The sequence below is a fragment of the Cryptomeria japonica genome, chromosome 7 (genome assembly GCF_030272615.1).
Source record: "Cryptomeria japonica chromosome 7, Sugi_1.0, whole genome shotgun sequence".
In the NCBI taxonomy this organism is placed as follows: Eukaryota; Viridiplantae; Streptophyta; class Pinopsida; order Cupressales; family Cupressaceae; genus Cryptomeria; species Cryptomeria japonica.
In genome coordinates this window covers 606,595,151-606,614,383 of record NC_081411.1, presented here as the reverse complement: position 1 = coordinate 606,614,383, position 19,233 = coordinate 606,595,151, and positions in this window count along the sequence as shown.

The window sequence follows — 19,233 nt, the reverse complement described above, 5'->3', positions numbered from 1 at the left end:
AATACCTTCTTTCAATAACATAATACCTCCATCACAATCTAACACGTCTAATATGAACTCTTCGACTGAAGCGACCATTAACAATCTTGCACAAACTGTCTCTTCTTTACAGCAACAAATTGCCTCTATGAATCAATCTAAGTTTAGTGTGCCCACATTTGATGTGGTGAGCCCACTTTCTCTTGACATTGTTCGAGCTATTCCCCCTAAGCATGTTGAACTCCCACAATTGGAGCTTTATAATGGTAAAGGTGATCCTCTAACACATGTTAAGACTTTTCAAACAATATGTACCGATTTTGCTCATGACCAAAGATTGCTTGCAAAATTGTTTGCTAGAACATTAAGAGACAAGGCTCTACAATGGTATTTCTCGTTGCCTTCCTATTCTATTACTTCTTTCCAACAACTTGCAAATGCTTTCATTCAACAATTTCAAAACAATATAAGTCCTAAAGTTACTTTGATTGATTTAATGCATTGTAAACAAGGTGTTAAAGAAAAAGTGACTGATTTCATTGGTAGATATAAGCATTTGTATGCTCAAATCTCTTTTCCAGTGCCTGACAATGATATTCAAAGAATCTTTATTTCTAATTTACAAAAAGATATTAGAGAAAAACTTCTATTTTCTGAGTTTACTTCTTTCCAACAGTTGTGTGCAACTCTTCACAATTATCAACTGACTATGAGTCAAATGGAACAAGCAAATCCTATGGCTCTAAGTGATAAGGGTGATAGTAGTCAACAACCATTTGGGAAGTTTAAACCGAACAGAGAGTCCATTAAATTCAATGAAAACATCATCAACAACAATGTGAACGCAGCATCAGGTGTGCCTCCTATTTCTAAGTTTTTCAAGAAAGAAAGAAAGTTTACTCCTTTGAATGAATCATTGCATAGTATTATGAATAAGTTATTGGAACAAAATGTGCTTACTCTTCCTCCTATAAGGCAAATAGATCATGCAAAGATTAATTCACCCTATTTTGATAACAAATCTTTTTGTCAATTTCATCGTCAACCTGGGCATGATACTGAAAAATGTTTTGCTTTAAAGGGTAAAATTCAAGATTTGATTGATAATAATACTATCTTTGTTTCTGGTGTGAATGATAAAGGCAACACATCTGTAGCTCCTCCTAATCAAAATCTCAAGATTTTTATTGATCCGTTACCTTCTCATACCTCTAATGCAATCGATACTAATGATTCCTCTGTCTCACCTGATGATCTTGTGTCTATGACTCTAAATGTGATTAACTTTGTAGAGCAGCATAAAATCCCTAAAGAACCTTCCATCACATTTGATTCTAGTGAAACTATCAGGGCACCTAATGGTCCTTTATATATAGTTGCAAAAGTCAAGAATACACCTTGCCGTGGAGTGCTTATTGATCCTTCTTGTATGGTTAATATCATTACTGAAGAATTTCTTTTTACTTTGCAATTGAATCAAGTGATCTATGATTAAACAAATGTGGTTGTGAAACTATTTGATGCATTTTCTTCTCCTGCAATTGGTTCTATTACATTACCTATTGAGGTCCATAATAAATCCCTTGATGTGGTCTTTGCTATTATTCCATCGTCCGAACAATTTCATGTGAACCTAGGCTATCCTTGGCTATCTTCCATGAAAGCTATTGCTTCTCCTATTCACAAGTGTTTGAAATTTCCCCATAATGGTGAAGTTGTTACTGTCAATCATAGTCTCTTTAAACCAGCTGAAAGAACTTCTAGCATTCCTATTGATTATTTTTGGCCTAAACAATTCCAATCTCTTCCACCATGAAGTGATCATCTTTTTAAATCTTATCAAAAGTGGAAAAAAGATATGATCCTATCTCTAAGTGAACCTAGAACACCCAAACTTGATATTCCTATCATTCTTGAGAAGGAAGTTCTTCCTTTGAAAGATAAAACTAATGTCTTTCCTCAAGAAGATTCCCAACCCATCCCTATGGATGTGATTATGTCTATGCCTAATAAACTTTCTAAAAGTAGACCTATACCTCCTCGTCATGATGGACTTGGTCTCCTTCCTAAACCAAATATTCTTCCTTTATATGGAGCAGTTCCTCCTCCTTCTTCTTATAGAGAGAAGAGACCCTCTTCTTCTCCTATTATCCAACCTAAGAGACCACAACCCAAACACCCAAGTGATAAGGATGAGAACATTCCTCCTCCTCAATCTTCTCAACTTCCTACTAAGACTAGACAAAATCATTCTGCACGTGAACGCCGATGAAAGCGTCGTCTTCGAGCTCAGGCAGCTGCTTCTCAAACTTTGCAATCCCCAAAAACACCTTCAGCTAGCATTATTCCATTTTCTCCTCAGCCGGAAATTGAGCCAAAATCGTCTAAACATAAGATGCATGATGGTCTTGATCCTGTGCGAGTTAAAGATCCTATTTTTATAAATCTTGATGATGATATAGATGAAAATGTTATTCATGATGAAAATGTTACTTCTTTTCATTCTGATAGTGAATATGAATATGTTGATGTCGATAACCATTTATCTAACAAATTTTCTAAAGCACTTATCCTAGCTCCTAGACAAGAACAACGTGGCTTGGAACATGAACATAGCCCTTGTTTGGATCTTGTGATAGCTCCATCTGCTGTGTTGGATGTTCCTCCTCTAGCGTGTTCCCTGCCTTCCCGAAACATTGATCAGCAAGATCGGGGGGTAGATGACGTGCTAGACTAGTTCATTAGCATAGCAGACTCTTTCCTCCTCTTTTTTGTTACTTCTTCTATGTGTTATTCTCATTCTTATATTTGTTGTCCTTAGTGTTGTCTACTTGAGGACGATGCAAAGCATTGAGATCTCTTTTGGTCTCTCTCATGTTGACTCAAAAGACACATGTGTTCCCTTCTTCTAGGTGACTTTCCTTGATTGGGAAATGAAGAACAATTATGCATACATACATATGATATACATGAATTATCATACAACATACTGACCCCAAGGAAAGCGAAGTCACCTTGTGCTTTGTGTTTTGTGTCTATTATCCTTGGGCTTATCTCACACTTGGGGGCTAAATCCTTGTGATAACATGCTCCTTTCCCTTCTCATTTCCTATATGTATCACTACCTTAAATCAATCACCCCCGATGAGGCGTGTGCGATCGCTTTAACGTAGGGGGGCATACACCCTATTCATATCTCTTCAAGATACTTGAAAATTTCCTGACAAATTTAGCTTTGCCTTGAAAATTTTTGATATCTTTCTTGCATGACTCATAGTGAGGGAACCTTACTACTGACAGTCATGGTTCTCCCTCGTGATCTTCCCTTTTAATTTGTCAATCGAAGTCGTAAGATCCTTAGTCCACTGGGGGCTTGGTGTATCTTGCCTCCTTGACGTGGTGAAAGTTTTTCAATGTTGTTTCCTTGTACTTTACCGGAAGTATGGGCGTACGCTTATACTCCCACTAAAGTGGGGGCTAAATGTAGCGTCCTAAAATTGCGACTCTTGCAATTTTGACTGCATTTGGGTCTTCACGATGGCGGCGCAACGTTGAACCTGAATGGAGACCCCGAAACCTATTTACGACACCAAAAACTGTATTTTTCAGCACCCTGGCCTGATCCTCCTTGCACCCTGCTGTCCCGAGAGGTGGGACCATGGCGCCCAGCACCCTGGTCCCTGGCCCTATTTTGGGCCTGGTCTCTTTTGGGCATCGGGTCTTTAAGTTTGCAAATTGGAAAATATTGTTTCCTGGTCGGCCCAAGGTCTGGAAAATCAGTATATCAGCCCTAATTGACAAGTATATAAACTACATTTCCCCTCCCATTTGAGGAGGCAAGAAAAAAGAGAAAAATATATGCAAGCAAGAGGCGGAAGCGATATTCAAACATTCAAACATTCAAGCATTCAAGCATTCCTTCAAGCAATTGAGCATTCTAAGTCTCCATTCAAGGCTAGGTGTTGCATTCAAGACAAGGATTCAACCATTGAAGAGGAGATCACTTACAACACATAACACATAACATACATTACACCTTCGCATGTAAGAATACAAACATTCTTACAACAAGGTATCAGTACTTGTTTACATTACAAACATTTACATTTACAGCATTCTCATTTCTTGGTTAATTCGAAAACCGGGGTTTGACCTAAAGGCAAACCCCTAATCCCTAACCCCCCAATCTTCCTCTCTTTTATGTGTGTAGGTTGTAGGTACGCGGCTGTAATTGAAGATCTGGAATCCTTGTGCAGAGACGAACAGATCCACCTTCGTTTCGCGGATTTTTCAGAGGACCGTGTGCACGTCGAGCGCCATTGTCCCGTCAACTTTTGCCCGAATTTGCAGAATAGCATCATCTCAACATTTTACTACTAATTCCAGGTCCGCAACTTCATCTCGTATCCCTATCTCTGTTTATAAGTGAATCTTTCTTACTTTACATGCATTCCTAGTTCAATCTTTCTATCTACAATCTTTACAAAAGAGGGTATCCTTGATGTCTCAACCCTTGAAACTCATTTAGAATCCAGTCTTGCATTGTGTGGGATTGGATCTTGTGGGCTTCAACCCCTCTTTTGAATGTAAAGTCCCTCCTAAGTGAAAACCGTCAATCCTAGTGACCCCTTTCTCCTTGGAGTGGGGGAGAACACCTAGGGTTTGATTTTCCGCTTTACAGCTATTAATGTTATTTAAAGACATGATAGATTGAATGAGGTATTTGAATATGACATGCTAAATGCTCAACTATAAGTGAGCTCAAAACCATGTATAAAATGATAAAAATTCAAGAAGGACAGTTATGAGAAATCTTAGAAGAAAGATGAGTGTAATTTATTAGAGCCTTATCCTTGGAGGAAAGGACTTTATGATGAATAGGAGATAAATATTCATAAGTGGATTTAGAAATTTGAGGGGAGTCATAAAGAGATTTGCTCATCACCAAGATTTCCTTATGAGGGGAATGAGAGTTGATAGAAGTAGAAGATGATTTAGTTGAAGTGAGATCATCATCACTCCTAAATATAGCATTCACATTGAGAGATGGTCTTTTAGATGCTTTGGTGGGCTTAGAAAGATTATATCCAAGTCCAAATGAATATTCATGCATGTTATGTTCTAAAGGAACTTTAATTCCTTGTTCATTTGTGCCACAACCATTTCCACTATAGCCTCTCTTAGCCAAAATATGAAAACCACGACCATAACGATTAGCCATTTCAAAAAGAGAAGGTGGTTTTTCATAAGACAAAGAATCAAATTCTTCAGAATCAGAGATGTGAGGAGAAGAAGTTTGAGAAGCGGCCAAAAAATTATTTCTCATAGGTTCAGGTAAGACTGATTGATATCTAGTTTCTTCCTTCTTTTTAACTTTAAGCTCTCTAGGAGGAACCCTATACTCACCTAAAAAGGTGGGATTGAAATCAAGAGATCCCCAATCGTCTTCTGCGAGAACCTTCTCAGGATCAAAAGCCTTTTCATGTGTAGATTCAAGTTGAGAAGAATCTTCTTGAGGAACTTCATACTCATCCAAAGAATTTTGATTATCAGAGGGTGATGATTCATCCATAGGTATCTTGTTTAACGAGTCATCACTAGAAGAGGAAGGCTTAGAAGAACTCCCTTTGGAAGTAGATGTTTGCAAACAAGCTTGAAAATTAGTATCACCTATCAAGGTATATGTCTTATTATTATAAATAAATTTAACTTGTCTATGCAATGTAGAGGGGACAGCTTGCATACTGTGAATCCAAGGTCCCGACATAACATGGATAGGCATAGGCAAAGTAACAGGTCCCACTGTGATGGGTAAGGTGATAATACCTAATGAAGACTTAGCCACATTATCAAAGCCTCGAATGGGACGAGAGTCAGGCTCAATAAGGGATGTATCCACTTTCATCTTATGCAATAGATTAATGCTACACACATTAAGGCCAGAACCATTATCTACCAGTGTTCGTCTTATAGAAATGTCATTTATGATAACCATAATCATCAAGGGATCATATTGATGTTGAATTTCACTAGTAGGCAACTCATCTTGAGTAAACACAATTGAGCTTTAGGATTCATCACAGAGTTAACCAAAGACACTATATTACTAGATGTATTAGGTGGAGGAACATTCAAATCTTTCAAGGCATCTTGTAACATTCCATGATGAGCAGAAGAAGTTTGGATCAAATCCCAAAGGGATATCTTAGCAGGGGTAGCTTTAAGTTGTTCTATGAGATCATATTCCTTACCAAGAACTTGTGAAATACGTGGAGCTTGCGGAAGAATTGGTTGAGGATTAGGAAGAGAAACTGGAGTAACAGGAGGAGGATTAGGCTGCCTATTATTTCTAGTGTTATAGGTATGAGCAACCACATTATAACTCTCTCTAGTCAGTTGCTTAGCATACTCATAAGGGCTCTTAGTAGAATAACCTCCTTGCACAGTAATAATAGGTTTGTTAGGAGTGCAAAAAGAATCATTAGCATAACCACCTTGAACCACTAAGATAGGCTTATTTAAAGGTTGAGAATTTTGAGAAGGACAAGCACCTTGGATAGTGAAGAGAGGTTTGTTAGGTGTTTCATTCACATGTATCAAATTGATTGAGGATGGTTTAGGGGAATGAACAAAAGTGTTGGAAGAATTGTTGATAGTCTTCTCTTGCACTAAAATCTTATCACGGATTAAATCAATTTTAGGAGAGAGACAAGGGGTAGGCATTGATGTTCTAGTAGGAAAAGTAATGCTAGGAAAGGTCATATCATCCTCTATCATCAAAGGATCTGCATGGGGAATAAACTCTCTAGGAGAAGGATCAACATTACTCTCTAAAGTCTCACTTTTGAGAGGGAGATCTTTGAAAGAGATGTTAACCATCTTGCTTTGAACTAGGGTTTCCTTATGAGTAGAACCAAGTTGAGGAGAGGGAGATGCTTTATTTTTAGAGGGAGAATAATTGAGATTCAAGGAAGGTGAGAAACTATCAAGGGAGTTTTCAATCTTGATTTTATCCCCTTTGGCTAGGGTTCTCTCATGGGGTAGAGAATAATCTACACCTTCTTCTAATGGTTCATCCCAAATAGCGAAGTTGTTGAAAGGAATGTTTGAAGTATTGTCAATTTCGGGAGAGGAGATAACATTGTTTATTAATTCCTCATCCTTAGGAGGGAGAGCATCAATAGATGTGTTAAACTCATCCTCTTTCCTCAAAATATGTTCAATATGATCTTTAGGGGAGAGAGAACTAAGGAAATTGCTTATTATTTCATCTTCTTTCTCTAAGGGATGCTTATGGGTAAAACAAACTTTAGGAGAAGGGTAAGCATTTATCATTAATTCATCATTTCTAGTGGGAATTTTGTTGGAAAAGGAAATGCCATCACTAGGAAATGTAGGGATAATGTCATCTTCTTGCACAAAAGGATCCTCATGAAGGGAGTGTTTTTTAGGAGGAACATGAACATATTTCTCCAAAGATTCATGCTTAGGAAGGAGATCTTTGAAAGAAGTGTTCATAACCTCTTGTTGCACTAACATGCCCCCATTGGAAGGACCAACTTTAGGAGAAAATAAGTCAATGTCCATCAATACCTTTTCACTTAGAGAGGCATCCTATAGGGAAGGTGAAGTAACATTAGGAAAGGTGTTTAAGATATCATTCTCTTCCTCTAGGATAGCTAAATAGGAAGGGCACATTTTAGGAGAATTGTCAAGATCACTCTTAAAGTCTTCAACCTTAGAGCATGGGAGAGTCTCAAAGGGATTGGTAGAAACTCTTTTAGGCACTAAAATGTTGTTATATATGGGGGGAGGTTCTTTAGGAGAAGGAAAAATTGAAACAAGGGAAGCTAACCCATTATCACATCTATGAAATGAATGCATCATGACAACAATTTTCCCCTTTCAAACGATAACACATGCAAAATAGAAGGAAATGTTTAATTTTAACCAATGCAAGCACATAGAATGTAGATTTAGAAAATTAAATTTATGATTCAAATGAGTTCCTAAATCAGATTTAAAATTATTGATCCCAATTAAGCTATCCACAAGTTCAACTTTGAATTGAAAAATTACCGTTTTAGCAAAAATTTCTTCTAAATTTTTTAAATCTTGCAAGAAATTAAAACTTGTAAATACAAATTTGAATTTGAAATAGCATAAATACTCAAATTTGAAAACATAAATCAGAATTAGAGAAGATTGGAATTCACGTCGGGATCACCAAAATGTGTAGGGGAAAAAGCGAGACTAGGCCAACATGCCCTAATCCTACCTTTTGACACACATTGTGGAATACGAAAGAGCCTAGAAGTATCACACAATTGGCTACTTCTTTTTGTGGAAGAGAGAGCCACGGGATACCTATTAGGATTTCTATTCCTTTGTTGCAAATGATAGATAGAATGATGCAAGTTTAACTATTAACCCTAAAGTGTAAGTATGAACTAGTAACAAGATTGCAGAATTAAGATTAAACAATGGAAAGCTGTAAACACAAGGACAAGACAAGAATGCAGATGCGTACTTGGAGTTAAAATTTGAGTGAAAATGTTCGGGACGGGGGCGCAAGCACCACTGTCCTAATTCTACTCCTGAAACTGTTGTTTTGCAACCTGAAAAGCTGTCGAAAAATGCTGAAACTTGTTGTCTGACAGAGGGACCAGGGCGCCCAGCGCCACTATCCCAGGGACCAGGGTGCCCAGCACCCCTGTCCTGGTAGGACCAGGGCACCCCACGCCCCTGTCCTAATCTTCTACCCTGAATTTCGGTGTGTAGCTTAGTTTCCGTCTGCTTCCGTCGGATCTGCAACTTGCGGCGTCGTCCGAATCCTGAAACCTGCACTTATATCTGAAAAGGTATGGTGATAGGGTTTTGCCTTAGTCAAACCCCCGCTTCGGTGATTTCCACCTCCACGAATAGCCAAGTTGTATTGTAACAGTAATGTGTGTGCAGACCTTGTGTGTGTGCAAGATCCTAAAATGCAAGTAAGCAAACTAGAGCAACCTAGAAAGTAAACCCTAATTACTTGTAAATGATAATGTAAATGCTCCAAATCAAGATGCAAAGTGATCTAAAGCATGAATACAAATGATATAATGAGGCTTATGCAAAGACATGAAAACAACATGAAATCATACCCAACCCCAAGGGAGGGGTACAAGCCAATCTTCAGTCGGTGATCCCTTATTGCTCTTCAATGTCTTCAAAGCCCTAAATGGATGAATGAAATTGATGAATGCTTGATGGATGGATGTTGAATTTTGTTGAAGTCTTCAAAGATCTGCTCTTTCGCTGCATAGAAGGTCCTTGAAAACCAAAAATTCTGATCCTTTCAAATGAAGAAAGAGAGCTCTTATATATGAAACCCTAGGTCTTGATTTCAACTTTTGGCCGACCTAGAGATTGAATCTCCCACCAATTTCTTGGGGTTAAGCTTTATTTTATGATTGGATCATGCTCCTAAAATTTTGGGAAAAATGTCCGGGACTGTGTCAACTCCGGGCGCCATGGTCCCGACAACTTTTCACCAAATTTTCAGGGCCGTCGGATATGATGATTTTAGAGAGAATCCCAAAGTTACAGCTGATTTCAAGATGTTTTGACCCCGGAAATCAAGCCCCTAAGTTCAAAATAGGACCTATTTAGGGTTTTTGATTAAATGATGTATTGGAAGAATAAAATGAAAAGGGCACACTTTAATGAAAAGGGCCCAACTTTATGATATGGGAGATGATAAAATAGAACCTTAGACCTAATTAATTTAATTAATTAAGTGCTAAAGGGGAAATGCAATGCAAAATGCAAAATGCGCCAAGGCGGGTGCTAAACTAGGTGTGAAATTGTACCGCCCTAGCAAGTGCGTACAATTTACGATGCTACAATGTGTTAACAGTAATAAGAAGCCTTAAGAATTTTAGGCACATGCTCTCTAACAATAAAATTCAGCTTCTGGTTGCTCATCCTACAGTGAAAGAGTTTTTGCTTAGCAAAGACATAAATGACAAAAGGACAGGTCGGATCACTAAGGCAATGGAATATGACATTTCTATCAAGGTAACTAAGCTAGTTAGAGGCAAGGGTTTATGTGAACAGCTTGCTGGAAGTACAAAAAATAGTAAAGAAGAGGGAGCAACAAGTTGAAATGGTGCTTAATAATGTGAAACAACCTATTGCCCCAGCTTTACCAGACACTTGGAATCAGCAAATTGTACATTATTTACAAACTGGTGACTGTTCAAAAGGATTAGACAGATCAAAATGAAGGTATTTCAGGCTACAAGCCATTCCTTATGCTTTAATAGATGGTATTTTGTTCAAAAGAGATTATAATAATGTTCTTCTAAGATGCATTGAGACAAATCTGATTGAAAAAGTTCTAAAAGAATTTCATGAAGGACCTGCAGGCGGTCACTTTGCAGCAAGAACAACAGCTCTGAAAATTATGAGAGCTGGTTATTATTGGCCTGAAATGTTCATTGTTTAAAATGTAAGAAATGTTCATTGTTTGTAGGCAAACAGAGGCTGGCAGCCTTGCCTTTGCAACCAATTGAAGTTGAGTAGCCCTTTGCAAAGTGGGGACTTGATTTTATAGGACCTATTAATCCACCTTCTAGTGCAGGTCACAAATGGATTCTTACAGCAACTGATTATTTCACAAAGTGGACAGAAGCAGTTCCATTGAAAGAAGCTAATGAAAATTTTGTCTTGATTTTCTATCAAGACTTAGTTTCCAGGTTTGGAGTCCCAGAATCAATCATTTCTAATAATACTTTAGCTTTTATTGGTCTTAGAGTTTCAGATTGGTCAATTAAGCATAATATATATTTGAATGCTTCGTCCAATTATTACCCTCGGGGAAATGGACAAGCTGAATCAACTAATAAGAACTTGATCAATATCATTAAGAAGACCATTGTTGAGAATCAGAGAACTTGGCATGAAAATCTCAAGTTATCTCTTTGGGCTAACAGAATTACACCAAAGAGATCAACAGGTAACTCTCCTTATGTTTTAACTTATGGAAAAGAAGCCAGGTTACCTATTTCAGTTGAATTGCCAACTTTGAATTATATAAAAGAGTTGGAGTTACTTGAAGAGTAGCCAATGCAGATTAGGCTTTCTCAGCTTATGGAGTTAGAAGAAAGTTGTAGAGAAGCATACAGAAAAATAGAAATTCACCATGCTTAGATGAAGAAAAACTTTGATAGAAAAGTTGCACCATGCATATTTAATCAGGGTGATCTTGTTTTCAAATGGGATGAATTAAAGAACAGACCTGGTAGACATACCAACTTTGATACCATGTGGGATGGTCCTTATGTTATCACAAAATGCAAATAGAATAATTCTTTCCAGCTTACTAGGTTGGATGGCGAGGTTTTGCCAATCCCTATCAATGGGATTCACCTCAAACTTTGCTATTGAGTACTGACAGTTTTGCATATGTACATAATAGAATAGCTATCTTTCCAGCAGTTTACCAAGCTCAGCTATAAGCAGAGTTGTAGTAGTTTCAATTGAATAAGTGCTTCCAGCACATTGTAGCCTCCAGTTTTTAGTTCAGTTCAGCTTTGTTTCAGTTTTTCATAAGTGTAGATTGCACAGTGTACAGGCTCAGCTATAAGCAAAGCCTTCGTATTTTTTTAGTTTTTTTTAGTTTTATTTTGAGTGTTGAGATGTAGTTCCAAATTTTTGGAAATGCCAAAATTGACTCAATGCCCAATGGATATGCCAGGCTATTAGACTCTATTGTTTAGCAAGCAAACACCCCTGAGAGGTCGCCAAAAATGTTACCAAAATTTTGCACATGCCAAATTTGCTGCCCTAATGAATCCTTGCATTCATTCATATTGAATTTGTCCAAATCATGAGCAACTAACCAGAAATGCATTTTTTGTCTAACTTGTTTGCTTCATGTGCAGATATAGGAGAAGAAATGCAGCATGTGGGTTAAAATGGGCTCCCAAAGAGGTTGATCTCAGCATACTAATGTAAGAATGTCAAAATTCTCCCTGTCGCATGATCAAATGGCGACAAAGAGAGGCCAAAGACTTTCCAAAGCAATTTCGGTTGCCAAGCTGTGAAAATGGTTTATCCCACATTGGCAATACAGAGGGAGTTTCTTGTATTTAAAACCAAGATCACATGTAACTATAGTGTCAAAGCTTATGGGCTTTTGACAAGAAGAGGCTCGTCGCCTAGTGGACCCCACATACGCATGCATCTTAAGGTGTTCTAATTTTGTGACCGGCTGGCAGGAAGTGACTAAAGAGTGAGCAAGTAAGCAAAGATCAGACGCAAATCGCAGTAATCCAACAGTTGTCGCGATGGTTAGATTCTCATCAGATTACGATCGCGACTTGGCAACTGATGATGTGGCAGACCGGTGGTGGTCCAGTGGCTGGTGACATGGCACAGATGGACAACATCGAGTAGACCTTGGCTACGATAAGTCTCGAAAATGTTTCACCAAAGGGTCACTTTCATCGACATAGGACATATCGAAGAAATCAAAAGTAGTTTGGCTAAAATGAGGATATCCATGAAACTACAAGTTCGATAAGACTAATAAGAAACTCGCTGAAGGGATTAATTTGGTCGAAAGAAGGATATCTGATAGAGAAAAAGGTGTGGCTAATACGTGATAGAAAGGTGGTGTCTAGGCAGATCTTCGAAGCCAATCGAGAGGTGACATATGTTGACGCACGGCACAAGAGAGAGACCCACTTTGAGAGATTAACTAGCAAGTAAGTCAGCAAAGATCGGACACAGATCACAAAGATCTAACAATTGTCGCAATGAAAATATGCACACCAGATTATCACCACGACTTGGCGACTAATGACGGAGTGACATTCTGGGGCTATCCATGATGTCATTGTACTACGGTTGTGAAGTGCCCAGAACGAATACCCTTGCAACAGGTGGCAGTCCAGGTGTCCATCCAGGTGGACTCAGAGAAAATGAGGATGTGCCACATGGTAGAGAGAAGACGAAGAACCATGAGCAGACCAAGAGTAAAGATCGAGCGATTTGATCACATCCAACGATGATCACACAGATCCAATGGTGGTCACTAATCCGCAAGGAAAAGTTGCTCGCCTAGGTTATCACCGCGACTTGGTGACAAGGTGGGTCTAGGTCCAGATGGAAGACAAAGTGGACCCACGAGAAAATTAGAGGGTGACACACGTTGATGATGCGGCACAAGAACAAAGATCAGCTGGAGTAAAGATTGAGTGATTTTATCACATCCAACAATGATCGCACAGATCCAACGGTGGTCGCTATACTACAATAGAAAAGTGCCCGAGCATTAATCACCATGCCATGGTGACAAGCCGCTAACAGTTCTAGCGGTTAAAGATAAAATCTTATGATTAATCTAGGTAGTTAGGGCAGATGGTTAAGTGACTAAAAAAGGTAAAAAGCAAGTAGTTCTTGATGGATCCGATGGTGGTCACTATACCGTGACATGAAGTTGCTCGATGGGTATCTATCTGGAGTTGGCGACAAGCAATAAGTTTTCATTCAGGGCGGTTAGTGAGGTCGTGTTGAGATAAAGGAGCAAAGACCCCAGAGTCAATCAAAAAGTGCCACGTGACAGAGTGTAGATAGAGATCAAAGAGGATCAGACAATCAGGATAGTTGCTTGACTAACTTATCGTTGACCCGATGGATTTTATTTCAAAGGTGATGAGAACTGGTCGTCTGCACAGTGAAAAACCCGCCAAGCGAAGAGTTAAATTCCTGCATGAAAAAATTAATTCAGACATTGATCGATTGTCCAAAATGCAAGTGTTGCATACCATTGGAAAACTCATGAGATAGAGAGATCATATTTTTCAACCAGTTTTACCAGAAGTTTCAGCATGAAGAGCAGTTGCCAGTGAATACATTCGATATTTTCAATGGGATTTCTTTTAATATAGTCATAGCTCAGTTCGATCGTCATGCATCTTTCATATGGGGATAGCTATTTTTTGCACTTAGACATGCGGATTTTTAAACAGTGGTTTCTTCTTTTCCAATGGAGCTATTTAGGGTGAGATTGGAAAATCCATATTGCAGTTTGAGAGATTCTTTCTTCATGCAGGATCAGTGGTAGTCCTTTGGAGCATTAAAGATTATTATTTACAATATTATGCATGAGTTTTTATGCCTTTCTTGAGCAGATTCGCCCAAGGCTTTTCTCATGTGGCCATTTTAGGGTTTTGAGGAGATTCATCAAGATATCTATATATTCTTTCTCTCCTTTTTTCCCTCTGGTTCTTTCTTTTGGCGTAAACATTTTTGCAAAAAGAATTGTAGCTCAGCAGTATTTGATTTTTGTAACAGCGGACTCCTTTATTTTTAGTAATATAGCAGCAGATCACCTTCTTGATATTTCTTATCTAGTGTTGAATGAATGATTTGATGATTTCCTCTAATTTGTCTCATTTCAGTCAATTTGTGGTACAAGAAAATACATCTTAGTTGCAAGTTCTAGTTTGTGTTAGCTGATTTTAATTGCTTTAAGTTGTGAAAACCTGTTGTTTTCCTTCACACGCGCATTAAATTCATACCTTTCTAGAAAATATTTATGCATCTACATGTTCAATTGAGTTGTGAGATTAAGACTTATTTGCTAGAAGATTTTTGTGAGTTAAGCAGGTTAAAGATCTCATATAAGATATTTGGTGCATCACCTTCATTAGAATAGATTTTTATTACACACAAGCCTTCTATCCCTTTCTATCCCTTTTCTTGTCAAGTATTTACAAGAGATTCACCAAACAAGAAGTCAGCCCGATTTCTGGAGATTCACCTTCACTTTGAGCAACCCACAAGCTCGAAGGTGTTTCCATGTTTCATAGGATTGATTGTTTTTTAACATAGCATCACAGGTGCAATCCTCAGTGACAATAGTACCTGCACTAGAGCTTGGTACACTAGGCTTGCTTTCATTTTTTACCTCTTTCTTTCTTCAAACCATGACTTCCTTTTTCTTTTATTCACCAGTCTTGACCACATTCTTCTTCATAGACTTCTCCATACCAACCATATTTCTGCACTTAATAGCATAATGTTCAGATTGTTTGCACTTGTAACATTTGATGTTCATTTGTACTAAATTTTTTGAATGTGTTCTAGATCTACACTGATTATATTTTTGAGCATAACCATTGCATATATGACAATATCCATGAAAATTACTATTCATCCTACTCATTCCAATCAGATAATGATTCTGACTCACAACAAGATTCCTACAAAAAAATTCTTTGTGACCAAACTTCTTGCAATTGTAACTTTGAATGTTCAGTTCCTTCATGCTTCTACATTTTGTATTCTTTGACCAAATTTATTGCATTGAAAACAATAGCCATTAAATGATGGGTACCTTTGTGCATTTGGTTGATGAACCAACAGTCTTCTTGCAGTAAATCTTTGATTTCATATTTTGCTTGTATCTTCAGGTTTCTTTTCTACTTCAACCTTAACTTCCTTGCCTTTGTCTTTATCATTCTGATTTGAACATTCACCAATCTAAAATCCTAGTCCAGCCTTGTCTACACAAGCTTTCTGCATGTTAATCAAATCTTCTAGTAGTTTGTTGCTTTCAAGAAATTTAGTTTAGATGCCTTCAACTTCTTCACTTCTTGTTCCAACTTCCCACATTCCTCAGTCTTTAGCTTAATTGAATCTTTCATGGCTTCTTCTATCTTTTTCTTTTCCTCTATTTTCAACATCATATCTTTAATGGTTTTATTCGCCTTCTTTGTTAATTGTTAACTTCCTTGTCTCAACTTGAACTTCCGGATTTATCCTCTCAGTTTCACTACAAACTCATTTGCTTCTTTGATATTTTCTTTTAATTCCTCATTCTCAGATTCCGCAATTTTCATATATTCAAGAGTTGTATTCAATTCTTCATTCAAATAATATTCTTCAATCATACTCATCGGTGCCATGATTCAACCAACAAGGGTCTCCCTCAAGCGGTTAAGCTAGTTGACAAGGGACCAAGCTTTGATACCAATTGTTGAATGGTTGAATGGACTAGCATACTAAGAGTGGGGGTGAATCAGTATTCCCATAGTAATAAAAAATTTACTGATATTTTAACCATAGCAATTAATCTCATCAACATGAATCAGCAAATGCAGAATAAATGGAAAACATGATCATAAGATAGACTCCAGATTTTATACATGGAAAACTCAAATGGGAAAAACCACGAAGAGGGTTTAACTCTCAAGATAATATAACTAGTTATATTATGCTTACAAAAGGGGTGGTTCACTGCCTGATTACAATGTGGCTCATTGTCGGAAAGATCATTGCAATAGAAATAAGTGAACTAGGGAAATTTGCATCTCCAAATGCATGAGGTCGGTTCCAATTTAAGCTCACATAACAACTCACAGCTAATCTGATAAGGGATTTCTGCAACCTATCCACAACTTCCTGCAGTAGATCCGATAAGAGATTACTACAAAACTATCTACAATATGTCAATTCAATTGCTTGCAGCAGACCCAGTAAGGGATTACTGCAACATTATTTGTAATTTGTCAATTCAACTGCTTGTAACAAATCTGGTAAGGGATTACTACAACATTGTAACTGCACTCGCACTTTCTGCATACTTCTTCACTCTTACACATCCATCATACTCCAATATTCACACCGCACACTACTTGCAAACACTTTTCTCATCTGTCTTCTCACTTCGCTTGAATCCCACACACACTATTGTTGTCCACACTCACACATCCATATACATGTATGTATGTATGTATGTATGTATGTATGTAAGTATATATTCATATATATAAAGAGAGAGAGACACACACACACATATACACATTCATATATATATATGTGTGTGTGTGTGTGTATACATATGTATGTATATGTGTGTATATATGCATATATATATATATATACATATGTATATATATACATATGTATGTATATATATATATATATAGATATATATATGTGTGTGTGTGTGTGTGTATATATGTATGTATGTATATGTATGTATACATACATATATGCATATATATGTATATGTGTATATGTGTATATGTATATACATGCATATATATGTATATGTGTATATGTGTATATGTATATATGTGTATATGTATATACATGCATATATATGTATATGTGTTTATGTATATACATACATATATATGCATATATGTATGTACACACACACACACACACACATATGTATGTATGTATGTATACATACATATACACGTGTATATATATATGAATGTATATATATGTGTGTGTATGTATATATATACATATGTATGTATATATACATATACATAGATATACATATATGTGTGTGTATATATATGTATATATGTATATATGTATATATGTATATATGTATATATGTATGTATATATTTATATATGTATATATACATACATATATATGTGTGTATATGTGTGTATATATGTATACATGTATATATACATATACATATATGTTTATATGTATCTATATATACATACATATATATGTATATATATATATGTATGTATATATGTATATATGTATATATGTATGCACTAGTACATTCGGAGCTGATTTCCAACGGCCGTTTGTCAAATTTTCGATGAATTTTCATCGGAGTGTCGACAAAATCCACCATCGAAAACTCGGCATCAGATTGGTCGACGATGCCATGCTCATCGTAAATTCGACAATCCAATGGACTCTGTCGATGGTCAAAGAACTCGTCAGTCGAAAGCTTGGTATTCGTTGTAATTCCGACGATGATCATTTTTAGAAAAAAAATAATAATAATTATCATCGATATAAAAAAGCCATCGAAGGAAGGAAATGCCGAAAGGACTCACCAAAGATAATAACTTCATCGACAAAAGATATCGAAGAAATTAGAGAGGGTATTCATCAACAGGAAAAGTTCTCAAGGAAATAATACTATCGGTGCAACATAAAAAGGACCCACCGAAAGGAGCATTTTCATCGAAAGAATAATATCGATCAGACAAAAAGAAGCTACATCAATAAAAGATATTGATGAGGATATAGGTTTCGAGGAGGTTAAACTTCATCAAAAAAAGATATCAAAGAAAGTAGAGAGAGTCTTCATTGACGAGAAAAGTTCTCGAGGAAATAATACTATCGGTGCAACATAAAAAGGACTCACCGAAAGGAGCGTTTTCATCAAAAGAATAATATCAATCAGACAAAAGGAAGCTACATTGATAAAAGATATCGATGAGGATATAGGTTTCGAGGAGGTTAAAAGGCATGTTCTCGATATGCATGGTTTTGCTGATGTAACTTTATCGGTGAAGAACGATAAGGGAAAATAAAGAAAAGCTTTGGTGAGATAATAGACTCATTGATCGACGGGGCATAGTGATATCGATGAAAGAAGTATTTCAATGGAAAAATAAAGGAGGACACCGAAGCCCAAGGTTTCTTCGACATAAGACCCAATGGATATCAGATATGTTTCGATGAGGAGACAGCCATACTGACCAAATACAGTATTTCAATGAAGGGAAAAAATACTTGATCGAAGTAATATTTGAAACAAAAGTATTTTCGATAGAAACAAAGAGATCGATGGACTAAAGAAACAAATGATCGAAAGACATATCCTCATCAAAATGATTATTGATTGTCATGAAAATCATAAACAAATCCCAGGGAAGGTCACATCGCCATTAAATTCAAACATGTGCCCGAGTGACCGTTGTCCAAAGCGCCATTAATAACTGATTAAATACACCATAAGTAGTGGATCAACCATCAAAGGGCACAACATTAAGGAATTCACAGGCGACGAACTGAAAGTAGGAATTGGGCGAATTCATAGATAAAGCTCACTAATTCCAAGTAAGTTGTTTGCACACAGACCTCTTTTTCAAAATTCAAATGGAATCATCATCTAAAACTAATAAGACCAGAAAGAGAAAAAAACCTATCGTTGCACAAGAAAAACCTAAAAGACAGAAAAGGGAAGGGCGTTCTTTGGCCCAGAACCTGATTGACCAATGCCCATCATCCAGTTTGAGGTCCAAGAAGATTAGAGCTGATGAGGAAGGCCTGGAGGACTAGTTTGAGGATCTCGGAGACATATGGACAGAGTTGAGAGGGTATGAATTATTCATATATGGGTACAATAGAAGAGTTGCCCCTCAACCTATCAACAAGTTATGGTGATTGAACTTAGGAAGATTAGTTGTCACTAATGTATTCATG